General features: G+C 32.6%; 1 pseudogene across 1 annotated transcript; it reads left to right on the forward strand.

Annotated features, from left to right (window-relative positions):
- The first annotated feature begins 272 nt into the window (after positions 1 to 272).
- On the forward strand, positions 273 to 6,666 carry LOC114273608 (putative aldo-keto reductase 2; annotated as a pseudogene). Its single transcript, XR_014336900.1, has 5 exons — positions 273 to 611; positions 721 to 921; positions 5,218 to 5,390; positions 5,476 to 5,578; positions 6,121 to 6,666. The product of XR_014336900.1 is annotated as a putative aldo-keto reductase 2 (transcript).
- Positions 6,667 to 14,076: the final 7,410 nt, after the last annotated feature.

Below are 14,076 nucleotides of genomic sequence, written 5' to 3' on the forward strand. Positions count from 1 at the left end.
AACTTGATTAAAAAAATATATTTGAAAAAGTTAATTTTTTTATAATTGATTTGATAATTAAAAAAATAAAATATTATAATTTAAATATAAAATTTTATTTTATTAATAATTTTAAGTTATTTTATCTTTACTAATTGTTTTGCAAGGCCATAGTCTCTTTCAAAAAAAAAAACAAAAAAACAAAAAAACAAAAATACTAATTGGGACAGACACCAATGTATTTGTCCGGGAGCGGGAGCAGGAGCAGCATATCCTCTTTTCCTCTCATTGTAAAAGTTGAGTGCTCATCACACCATCTCCATTCATACTACTACACTTGTCTTTGACTAATACATCTAGAGAGAGAAGCAAGAGAGAGAGAGAGAGAGAGAGAGAGAGAGAGAGAGAGAGAGAGAGAAATGGCGAAAGTAGGGAGAATGAAGCTGGGATCACAAGGTCTAGAGGTGTCCAAACAGGGACTGGGATGCATGGGGATGTCAGTCGGCTACGGGCCTCCAAAGCCGGAAGAAGACATGATCAAACTCATCCACCACTCCATCAACTCCGGCGTCACTTTCCTTGACACCTCCGACGTCTACGGCCCTCACACCAACGAAATCCTCCTCGGCAAGGTCGCCCCTATTATTAATTCAATTTCCTACTCTTTGATTTCTATTCATAACAAATGGTGGAGTTGATCTTAATTTTGATTTTGATTTTGATTTTGATTTTGATGAGCAGGCACTCAAGGGAGGGATGAGAGACAAAGTTGAATTGGCTTCGAAATTTGGGATCGACTTTGCTAACGGAAAGAGAGAGATTCGAGGTGATCCGGGATACGTACGGGCAGCATGTGAGGCGAGCTTGGAGAGGCTGGACATGGATTGCATCGATCTCTATTACCAGCATCGGATTGACACCCGCGTCCCCATTGAAATCACGGTTCAACCCCCCTTCTCTCTCTCTCTCTCTCTCTCTCTAATTTGAACATTTTGTCTGTACTTAAAATTATTTAATGTGTTTGGTTTTAATTTTTTTAATTTAATTTTTTGAAAATTAATATTTTATATTTTTAATTTTTTTTAATGTTTTTAAAATTTTAAGTAATTTTTTTGATGCAGATATATTAAAAAATAAAATATTTATAAAAAAATAATAAATATATAAAATTATAAAAAATGTATTGAATCTTTATTTTTATTTTTTTTGTGTTTTTGATATTTAGTGAATTTTTTAAAAAAAATTTCATAAATATTATATTTTTAAATATATTTGTGTTAGGGAAAATTATTTATAAGTCCTATTAGGGAGACTTATGCTACATATGGTCCTATTTAAAAACTTATGTTCCCATAAGTCATGTGGGAAGTTTGTTGACACATTTGATTTCAATATTAGTTGTTAATATTATAAATAATAGTAAAACCATATAGAGAAAATTGAATGTTACTATAGATCATATCTATATAAACGTAACGTATTGTGACACATACATAAACGTAACGTGACACCTGTACATAACGTGACACCTACATAAACGTAACGGCAACATTCAATTTCCTATATAGGAAATTGAATGTTGCCATAGATCATATCTACATAAACGTAACGTAACGTGACACCAACATAAACGTAACGTGACACCTATGATCTATGGCAACATTCAATTTCCTATATATGGTTTTACTATATAGGAAATTAAATGTTACCATAGATCATGTTTATATGAAACGTAACGTGGCACCAACATAAGTCAGTAACATTTTCACATTCAATTTAAAAAAATAAAAACTTATTAAGTTTGCGAAACGTAACGTGACACGTTACGTTACGTTTCGTTTCGTTTATGTAGGTGTCACGTTACGTTTATGTAGGTGTCACGTTACGTTACGTTTATGTAAGTGTCACGTCACGTTACGTTTATGTAGAATCTTGTGGAATACATCTCTATCTAAATAAGACTTGAGACTCTATAAGAAATTACACAAGACTTAGCCTAGTATAAGTGTATGAAAAAGGACTTGTAAATAAGTTTCCCTTTATGTTAAGTATATCTAAAAATTAAAAAGAATATTAAAAAAATTAGTGAAAAAAAAAAACATAAGAAATAAAAAAATTCAATTTTTTGAAAAGTAAATCTTAAAAAAATCAATCAAAAAAATCACATACAGGTCCGATGCAAACATTAGGTTTTCTTTGATTCAGTCCTCATTTTTAAAATAAACAAAATTGTATTTCACAATTCGTGTGACGGTTTTATATTTACAGATCCGATTAGAACCGAACTAAATCGTTTAAATATATATTAAATTATTTATTCAAGTAACTCATTATTATCTCTCTCACACACACACACACACACACATATATATAGGCAATTTGAGAGTAAAATTATAAATCGAATGACAGATTAACAAATTGGCGGATTGGCAAATTGTGATTTGAGTAGTTTTGGACGGATTGGCGGATTGAAGAATATTTTAACTAATTATCAAGCATTTGCATAATATATAACATTAATTTATATAATATTTTTTTATATATATAACCCAAACTAATTTTGCATAATCTTTTTCATGTATACGACTACTAATTTGTAATAAATTTCACATATTAAATTTCCTTCATACTCATTTTTAATTTGATATTTCATTATAGGTTAAAAAAATATATATGTATTAATTATAGCCGAGTGTAGCAGTTTCGAAAACAGTTTATAAGTTTTAAAATTTAGACCGCGTTTAGCGGATAGAGCGATTTGACTAATGCAGTGTGATTTTAACGAATTGGGCAGTATTTTGTACAACTCTCTCTCTATATATACGTAATTTGTAATCTTTTACTTTTGCAATCATGTTTTTTATAGTGGTATAACTAGTTTTATAAGTCATTGGTTATGAATAATATTTTGTGAAGGGAAACACTAGGGTACATCCTGTGTATCATATGCATAATTTTAAACTTTATGAGTCATAACTAAAAAAAATGTCACAATATGGAGTATAATTACAGATCTCATGAGTTATAATTAAAATAATATTATAACTGAAGAAAAAAAAATGGTTATAACTAAAGAAGAAAATGACATAAGCAGTGTGCATATGATACAACTCTTTCAAAGGTGTGTATATTACAATTTTCCTTTTGTGAATGATGATAAAGTTTTTAAAAATCGTAATTTTAAATCGAACCAAACTAAACCACGGTTTAATTGCTCAGCCTCTTTTGTTTGTAAGATTTTCATAATTTAGTTTGGTTCCAAATTTCATAAAATTGGGTTTTTGGCATATGGTTTTTTTTTGGCTAAAATAGTCAAAAAGACAAAATACAAAATCACATCTCTCTAAGTTTTATATGTTTTTTCATTAAAATTAAAAAAACAACTAAAATAGTCAATTTCTAAACAAGCTCCAAGTAATAGTTCTGTTTGGTTTTCTCCTAAACTGAACCAATCCAAATTATGCTCATCCCTAGTGTCTCTCATGAAGTGTGCCTGTAGAAACAATCGACAGTAATTTGGACAGAAGAACCAAATTGAAACTAAATTAAATCAAAGTAAAATTTGAGTCAAACTATAGCAGTAAAAAGTGTATTTTACCCAAGTTAATAATGCCTATGTTTGGGAAGTGGTTTTTGGGGCTTTTTTCCAGCTAAAATTGCCACAAAAAACAAAATAGGTTTTTTAGCCTAATAAAACAAAACATCACATCCAACCCATAATCATTACATTCTTTCTCTCACAAAAAAACCAAAAAAGCCAAAAAAGCAAAAGTCCCTTTCAAACCAAGCTTTTTAGCCCTAGGCCAAAATAGCCAAAAAGTCAACCCACTTTCCAAACGAAGCCAATATATATTGATACACTTTTGTTTGTGTTTGTTTTAGTATTATGTTATAGTTTACATTTCCAATTGAGAGCTAGCTATTCTCTCAGTCAATGTTGTCTAGTTTGCCTTTCTACTGTGATATGGTATTTTGCCAGCCTTTTGGTGATGATGATGATGTCAAATTTGAAAATATATGACATTCTTCCCTATTTTTTGTTGTCGGGTGTTCCTACTTCAGCTCTTCACTTTTAGTTACTAGCATTTGTGTTTCTTCAATGAATTCTATGCCCAATTGCCATCCATAGTCATCGATGAGTATAAATTGCTTCAATTAACATGACAAGATTTGCAGTTCCACTTGCATGATAAAGCTTATATCGTACCTTCGATTGTGCCAAATTTGCCTCATGAATTGGTCCATCGTAAATTAATTAATTCCATTTTGTTTTTTCAATTTGTAAATGAGATAGTTCAAATTTGTGTAGCTGTTCAACGGAATAACATTGAATCTTTCATATCTAGTTTAAAATTATTATATATTCTAATAGAAAAGACTGAATTTAAAAACTCATAAAGAGAGAAGGGCTTTGTCAACTTGTGGTGTTACATGTTTTCAGCCAAACAAATCTAATTATCTAACTTTTGTAGATATTCAAATTATATTCTGGGGCCAAATTCACATTGTGGGTGTTTGGGAAGTGGGTTTTTTTAATTGTAGGATATTATTGGAGAAATTTTTTTTTGTGTTTGGAAAGATAGTTGTGTTTTTTTTGTGATTGGATGTGATGTTTGTGAGAGAAAAAGTGATATGATTATGGGGTTTGATGTGATATTTTGTTTGGATTTGTTTTTTTTGATTTTGTAACCAATTTGTCTTTTAGTGAAAAAAAAACCAAAAAAAATCCTTCCCAAACACCCCAATTATTGGGATGACCAAACAGGCCCTTGCTGATTTATCTAGTTTTCTTAAACCCATTTGGGTTTTGTTCTATATTTTACTTGGGGAGATGACATCAAATAAAATCCATTGGAGAACTGGATTTATGTAGCTGATCCCAAGTAATTAGGACAGGCTTGAGTTGAGTTCTGGCTCAACTCACCACCGTGCTGCAATTTTTTAAAACAGTTGGAATCAATTAAGCCAATAAAAAAGTAAAAACGCCCGTGTTTGGAGATCAATTACCCATGAAGGCAAACCACACTCTTTGGATTACGATCAACGTGCACTCTTTCTTACGTTAAGCATGCATCCAAATTGTTTGATCATATACCAACATTATGCTGTGGTAGAGTAGGATGACAATCTTGTTTCTACTTCCCTTCCTCTTTACATATACATGTTTCTGCATGTCTCCAAAATGATTTACTTGTTTTTTTCTTTGATTCTTCTTTTTGTAACCCATCTTTTCACCAGATGGGAGAACTCAAGAAACTGGTTGAAGAGGGTAAAATAAAGTACATTGGTCTATCTGAGGCCTCTCCTTCAACAATCAGAAGAGCTCACGCTGTTCATCCAATTACAGCAATACAATTGGAATGGTCTTTATGGACAAGAGATGTGGAGGAAGAAATAGTTCCTACTTGCAGGTGAGGCATCTATTCTGCTAATTGACATTTTAGGGAATAACAAGAAATCCAAATTGCTAATTTGATATCCGTGGTGATTATTCAGAGAACTTGGCATTGGGATTGTCGCATACAGTCCTTTAGGAAGAGAATTTTTATCATCAGGTCCCAAGCTTGTTGAGAAATTTGCAAATGAAGACTTCCGAAAGGTTTGTGCAATGTTAATGTCATCATAACATTGTTGTGAATAGTCTTGACTTTCTCTCTTCGTGCAAACTGTAGAAAAGTAATCGATGTTATAAGCTGATAAAATACACCATGTTTTCTAAAAGTGAGGAGCGCTTGTTGGTGAAAGTTTCATATATAAAACTTATTAAAGTCCTATTCTGAAATTGTAATTTTATAGCCTGTCAGTTGTATGTTTTCTGCTTCTTTGGGCATAAATTACTTTTGTGCTTCTTGGATTTTGTATTAAACTACATTCCGGTGAACTTTGTCAACATGTGTAACTATTCAATGAAAAACTTTTCTCTTTTATCTTTTGGCACGAATTTTTTATAGTGAATGTAGTTACGTTTATTTCGTCCTTCAAACTCTCTTAATCCATTGGGAAAACAGGCATTGTGTTGGGTTGTGATGCAACTTCAGAGCATGTTTTACGTGATCAATCTCTGTATGGCGGATTCACAGTTCTGATGCTGAATCATGTATTTCATTTAATTTTTATTTTCTATTTTTTATTTTTTTGCAGCATCTACCAAGGTTCCAGCCGGAGAATATGGAGCATAACAAAAACATGTTTGTTTGAGCGAGTTAATGAAATAGCAGAGAAGAAGGGGTGCACCCCAGGGCAGCTAGCATTGGCATGGGTTCATCACCAAGGGAGTGACGTGTGTCCAATTCCCGGCACCACCAAGATTGCAAACTTGGATCAGAACATTGGAGCTTTGTTGGTAAAACTAACACCGGAAGAAATGTCTGAACTTGAATCCATTGCATCAGCTGATAAAGTTAAGGGAGATAGGTATGGGGAGGGCCTGACTACTTGGAAGAATTCAGACACCCCACCCTTGTCCTCATGGACATCTTAAGAAATACATCTTTCACTTGTGTTGGTTGCTCCTTTGGAGTTGTAAAAGAACTCGGTTTTGTGATCCTCTGTTTTTGGAGTGTGTGTAATCTGTATTTGGTTTTTATGTGAGACCATGTTGAGTGTGATGTGAGCAGGGAAGGGACCTTCATTTTGTCCATCACCATTGGAGCTATAAATAAAAGGAGTTAAAATTTCTGTGGTTAATTTTATGGTTGGTTAAATTACACTTACTTCTATTAACGTTTGAAGAAAATATATCAAGGCTTCCAATTTTATGCTTCCTGAAAGTTTTAATTCAAATAACACATTTGTTCTATTTATTAGTTATTTGTTTATGGATCGAGAAATGACCAAATGAATTATGGGAACAAATCAAATGTAGATTGTTGTGCGAAAAGTCCGTAGAAAATAAAATCATATCAAAATAGTTGATGGTTTTAAATATGAAATAGAAGAATTATGTAAATTATATAAATTCACGAGAGAAACAATTGTAAGATATCAAGATTTATGTGGTTTAACATTAGTCTACATTCACACGTGAAGAGAAGAATTCACTATCGAGAGGATAGTTGCTCTTGAGAGTTATAAGGTGACAAAACAATCTCTCACAAAACTTATTACTCAAATACTTTCTTATCAAACCCAAAATCCTCTCTACTTCCGAGAGACAAGTTCTCACAAGGAGACATATAATAGATTTAATTAAACATAATTATAGATCCCAAAGCAAAGAAGAAAGAGAGACGAGAACAAAATTTGAACCCTCTAAAACAAGATAAAATCTCACTAAATCAAGACTTCAAAAATGACACCAAACTAAAAAAGTCATTTTTGACGACTCCAAACAAACTATGGTGAACATATACAGATCTTCCAAGACCAACAAATATAGATTTTTCAAAACTAACGATTACATATTTATGAAGGATCACCAAGCATGGAGAAAACTTCCAAAAAGAGACCTTAAGGAACTTCAAAAGCTCTACCAAAGACTCAGAGGCCTTCCAAAATCCTCCCAACATGGGGGGCTTGCAAGGAACTAAAAAATCTAATTGAACGAGTAGGCTTCACATATTTATAACCAAATAATCATTCTTAAAACTAATCCTAAACAAAATAGGTTTCCTATCAATCTAATTCACAATAATTAAGAAACTCTAAATTCAAAGTTTTAGAGGATCCAAATCAAGTCAAATAGATCTCTTACAAATTCAAACTCGAGTTAAAAATAAGTCCAAATTTGACTCAATAACTCTTGGCACAATTCTTATTCCAATTACAAAATTAAATACCAAACTAAATCAAATTGAAAATACACATTAAACTAATTATCCAACACATATTGGAAACTCCACAAATACTATGTATGTAATGAAAGATTTTCATTACATATTTAATAGATATGAAACAGGAATATAAATTTACAATTTTTTTAAATTAAAAAAGATCATTAATTAAATGATATAATAAAAGCTCTCCATTATAAATATTAAATATGCAATGGAGAGGAATACAATTCTATAAACTAGGGAGGTTATTGTTTCCCTTCAAAATCATTACGAATTATTTTGTTTTTGCAACTTTTAGCAAAACACATAAATATGCTTTCCTAATGACAATAATAAAAAAATAAAAATAAATAAAAAAATAAAAACACACCAAAACCAAAACTGATGTAGAGCTCGTTTGGGAGGTTGGCTATTTTAGTTGACTTTTTTTTATGACTATTTTAGCCTGATTAAAAAGGGTGTAAAATGTATTTTTATTTATTTATTTATTTTTTAAAATTCTTATCCAAATCTATAAAATGTATCCTACACAACCTAAAAACACGGGACTCAAAAAAGGATGTGGGTGTGGAGGAAATTTCAGTGGGTGTATTAAGGAAATGTTTGGGATGTTGGTTTTTTAACTAAAATAGTCAAAAATTTCAAAATATCTAATCACATCACTTATTTTACTTTTTTATACATCTTTTTGTAAAAAAAAAAATTAAAAACAAACTGTATCCACATTCCAAACAAGTTCTAAGCCGCTGTGGATAATTGTAGGCCTCATTAGCATCTAGGTTAAAAGTCAGTTTATTATCTTTTTAGCGTTTTTGAATCACTTCTAGGGATGTAAAAAATACCATCCAATATGTTAAAACCACACAGATCAATATCAATCTGTACCGTTATATCTGCTAACCGCGGATTAAACTTTAAAATTTATAATCCGCCTTCGAAACCACTCCGCTCTGTGTTATATATATGGAAAATTTTATACAAATTAGTATTATATATTATGCAAATACTTGATAATTGGTTAGAATATTTTTCAATCTATCAATCCGCTCAAAACCGTCCAAACAACGATTTGCCAATCCGCCAGTCCACTAATCTACCATTTAATTTATAATTTTATTTTCAAACTGTTTGAATCGCATCACGCATACCTCTACTCACATCGCCTCTCCAATGTAAATAATAATAATAATAATAATAATAATAATAAATAATTTTGTAACCTCCCCTCAAAATAGGCTGTAGACAGACATCGATCTAGACCTGATTAATAGCGACACTGATGGATCCAGACTTGATTAATAGGGACACTGATGGTAATGAGGGTTAATGGGGTGGATATTAATTTCCGTCCCCATTCCCTTATAATTATCTTTTCCCATTCCCCTATCTCCTAATGGATTTGAATTTTCCCCAACCTAACTTGACCTTTTTTTTTGAAATTTTTTTTATTTAAAATTTACAACCAAAGCTAAATATACATTCAATATTATTTTATTTTATTTGGCTCAACAACAAAATCAAATACACATTAATTAACATTATCACATTATTCTTGTCAAATTTTATGTATATTTAGAATTTTTTAAATTTATTTAGAAAAATTCTATACCTAAAAAAAAATTCCATCTTCTTTTTTAATTTTTAATTTTTTTTTTAAATTTTTTTTATGTATCTCCATCTTCTCTCTATCAATTGATCTTCGATAATATGAAGGTGAGTTGTTGCTCTCTTTTCCATCTCTCTTTTTTTAATTTTTATTTGCATTTATAGAATGAATTTTCTTGTTTCAATATCTCTTGTAGTTGTTTTATTAAATTTCTCTCTGATTTGATGGCAACCTTAGATTGAATATCCCAATTTTCATCTTAACCAGTAATCACCTTAATTGAAATTTTGTACATTTTTGTTTTCAATTTCCATGTTTTGGTTATGATTAATTGCACGTTTTTTATCGATAGTCACAATCCTGTCGCCATTAGATTGTCGCCATCGCAAATCGTCGTTGTTGTAGTGAGAGGATGAGAGAGAGTGAGAATTAGAACTCTAATTGTAAATAGAGTAGTGAAAACATATGAAGAAATTATCTTCTGATGTACCTAAAAAAAAATATATGGGGAAATTAGTGGGTACCCATCCCCGGTGCAAATTTAAAGAACATCACTTACCCTACTCGACGGACAAGAAAAAAGGGGAAAACCAATGTATTTGGGTTGGGTCTCCATAGATACCCACATGGTAGGTTATCCGTTGCCATCCTTAGTTTTCACTACTTTGTTTACAATTAGAGTTCTAATTCTCGTTCTCTCCCATCCTCTCACTACACCAACAGCGATTTGCGATGGCGACAATCTAGCGGCGACAAGATTGTGACTATTGATAAAAAAACGTGCAATTAATCATAACCAAAACATGGAAATTGAAGACAAAAACATACAAAATTTCAATCTAGGTGATCACTAGTTAAGATGAAAATTGGGAAATTCAATCTAAGGCTACTATCAAATCAGAGAGAAATCCAATAAAACAATTGCAGGAGATATTAAAACAAGAAAATTTATTCTATAAATGCAAATAAAAATTTAAAAAAGAAGAAGAAGAAGAAGACGGAAACGAGAGTAGCAACTCACCTTCAGATTATCGAAAATCAATTAATAGAGAGGAGAAGGAGATACATAAAATTAAAAAAATTAAATAAAAATTAAAAAAGAAGATGGAATTTTTTGGTAGGAATAGAATTTTTCTAAATAAATTTTAAAAATTCTAAATATACATAAAATTTGACGAGAATAATGTGACAATATTAATTAATGTGTATTTGATTTTGTTGTTGAGCCAAATAAAATAAAATAAGATTGAATGTATATTTAGTTTTGGTTGTGAATCTTTAAAAAATAAAAAATAAAAAATAAATTTGGTTGTGAACCTTTAAAAAAAATAATTAAAAAAAAAAATCAAGTTGGGTTGGGGAAAATCCGAACCCATTAGGAGATGGGGATGGCATTAGGAGATGGGGATGGTAATACCCATGGCGAATGAGGAAAAATAGTTATAGGGTAATGAGAATAAAGAATTAATATACACCCTATTAACTTCCATTATGATCCCTATTCACATGGGTACATGAGCAATTTTTGTCTTTTTCTACACTTCACCAACTACTAGTCCGGCCTATTGGGGCAATTAGACTATTGCTAGGGCAAATCCATCTAGTGCCCTAGTTTTTTATTTGGAATCAGAATTTATATGTAAAAAAATGTATTTAGAATGATGTAATAACAATATATTTATAATTATGAGACATAATAATAGATATTTTGATTAAAGAAAATCATAAATAATTATGTCATTTGATATGAAACTTTTGTATAAAAATTAAGCTTATATAACATTACCTTTTTCATATTGATTGTATGGTAGTATTGGATTGATACTCCTTGATCCACTGTTTTAATGTTGGTTATTAGACAGTCTTGTAATAATACTCCACATCATTCACATTACTTAACGATAAAGAACAATGCTACGTACCTCGAATTTGAATTTGTCTCGAATGACTTAAATTTCACTTTGTCGGTTGTCCGGTAAAAAGGCTGACAGCCGCGGTCAATCAGATGACAACCACGGTAGACACGTGTTTCACCCAATCGTCCGGACGATCGACGGGTGAATAGAAATTCGAGCCATTCGAGGCACCAAGGATTTCTCAATGAGAAAATTGGTAAAACATTTCTTTTCATTTTAGTTTCATTTCTTACATTTAATCACACACTTTTCTTGAATTCTCAAATTAAATGACTTAAACTCTTGAATTAAAGTTCATAAGCTTACCTAAGATCTTGAATTAGGCTCTAATTAGCAAATTCTTGAGTTCTTTAAGTCAATTCCTCAATCTACCATGCAATTTTCCAAGTTGAACTCTTTCTCTCTCTCTCTCTAGAATGCTCTCTCTCAAATTGTTTTTGAGTGTAAAGATAAGTTCTTAAGTTCTTATTATATATATATATATATATAGTTAGATTAGCTTAGACTAATTAATCCTAATCAATTCTAACTGATTTATTTTAATTATTTTGATTCGAATCAAATTCTAATTAATTTTTTCATAAAATTCTACATTTTCCAATTAACCTATTGACCTAGTCAATTTCGGCTTCTGACATCATTATGACTTTCAATTTCCAATGTAAGACAAAGTTTACAACAGATATCCCTATGACTAACAGATGTGAATTCAAATATCATAAAAACACATAATTAACATAGAATTTCACTTAAACACTTAATTAACATTCAAAAATAGTAATAAATAGCATATTACGTATCGACGTTATTACAGTAGGCCATGGGCTTGAACCCAGAAAAGACACCATTAAAAATCAACTTCCTCGGCTATTTGGCCTATATAAAGGGTTTTAAGCACAAGAAGAGAGCTTATAATAGACCAGGGTCTATCTTTGAGAATACAGCTTCGATCTTCTGCCATAGTAAAGGAAAAGAGAAAAATATTATCCTGTAGACACCCCATTTTTGACCGTCCTCAAGACTTGGACGTCACCATTTGAACACCCGGTGATCATCCATGTTTGTGTTCGTTTGGAGTTCCCGGAGGTCTCGGCTACGCGCCTTGCCTCAGGATCTCCGAATTTGACCGTTTAGTGTCTGGTTTTGCACCAAACACTTGCATTTTGCCTTGGAGGGGCAGGGAATGCCTTGTGAGGCATCCCCACACACCACCGGCCATGGCCAGAGGCCACCGGCTGGTTTTTGCTGCCACCGGCAATGTATATTGCCGGTCGGCACTATTTGTTGTCGGTCGGCACTCAATTTTGCCAAAATGGCATCTTTGGCCAGCCGACTACTGTGCATCTGCTTTTGCAGATATTTTAAGACAGCTGTCTTGCTTTTTGCTCCCCTCCATACACGTGTATGGAGGGATCTCCCTCTTTAGAAGCTTGTCTTGTAAGCTTTACAAGACAAAAGCCTCTATAAAGAGAGGTCTTCTCTCTTGGCTTAAGGGTTAGACACTTGAGACACCTTAGATATTTTTAGACAGCCATTTTTAGGGTTTGGAGTTCTAGGGTTAGAAACCATACACTTTCTATCTCTATATCTCCCTCTTGTGTGTGTTAAATTGTGTTTGTGTCTTACTATTGCACACAAACACATAGTGTTTCACCTTCACTTAGCTACTGAGGTTCTAAGAGGTTGGTTTTGAAGTTTTGGAGCTGCTTTCAACCTAAAAGGGGCTGTTGGAGCATCATTTGTGAAGGTGGTCTACAAGGGTGAGAAACTTCCCTTTTATTCCCCATTTTTGCATTGCTTTTCTACCTGCTTTAAAATCTTTTTTGAGCTTAGTGTATAATACAAAAAAGTTCTTTTTTTAGGCCCTCTAAATTGTTTGTTTAGAGTGTTTTGTGGTTTGGAGGTGTTTGACCCCTCTTAGGCATTGAAAGGCCCCATTTTGGGCTATTTTGAGTGAGTTTCAAGACTTTGGTGTTTGGGCCTCTTCACCACTGAAATCTTGAGGGATTTCAGTGGTGAAGATGGTGCCTTGAAGTCTCCAAAAGGGGAGGGCCATTCCCTCTCCTTGTTGTCCTTGAAATGGACCATTTTTGGCCTCTTGAGGGAGCATCTAGCTAAGCTTCATGTTGACCATGCCTTGGCTGTTTTTTGTGCCTATTACATCATAATATGCCTCTGTTTATTGTTGGTTTTGGTACACCATGCATGCTTAGCATACCTACCATGTAATGCCTTGTTATTGCCTTAATATGCCTTAGGTTGTTAGCCCTTGTTCAAGCATGTTTTAGGCTTAGTCTTGTGAAGGTTTTGTGCATATTTTGCCATGTTTTAGGTCTGTCCATGGTTGTTTGGGTCGGATTTGGCATGCTTGGTATAGCCCCTTTGCATTCCGGCTTGTTGGCCTTAAGTATGTGAATGTATAGCATGACATTTTTGCATTGATTTGGTAATTTGGAATCATTTACCATGTCATTTCAGTCCCCTTTGCATGCCTATACGTTTGTCTTGAATGCCTCTTTAATGCTTTGAAAGCTTGTGTGGCATGTTCCATGTTTTGGCCATTGTGCATGCTTTGAAATTGAGCCACTTAGATGCCATCTAAGGGGTCCCCTTTGCATAGTCTAGGTCTGTCTTGAACCTATCTTAAGCCCTCTTAGCCTTGTGAGGCTTGGTTGGCTTAGCCATGGTTCAAGTCCCTTTGACTTGCTTCAAGTACTTGGGCCATTATTGCATGCTTGGTCTATTTTGTTTGCTTGGTTTGACACCATCCTAACATGATTTTCAATGCGTACCTTGCATG

Source organism: Camellia sinensis, chromosome 7, assembly GCF_055761805.1.
Source record: "Camellia sinensis isolate YWXY chromosome 7, ASM5576180v1, whole genome shotgun sequence".
Taxonomy (NCBI): domain Eukaryota; kingdom Viridiplantae; phylum Streptophyta; class Magnoliopsida; order Ericales; family Theaceae; genus Camellia; species Camellia sinensis.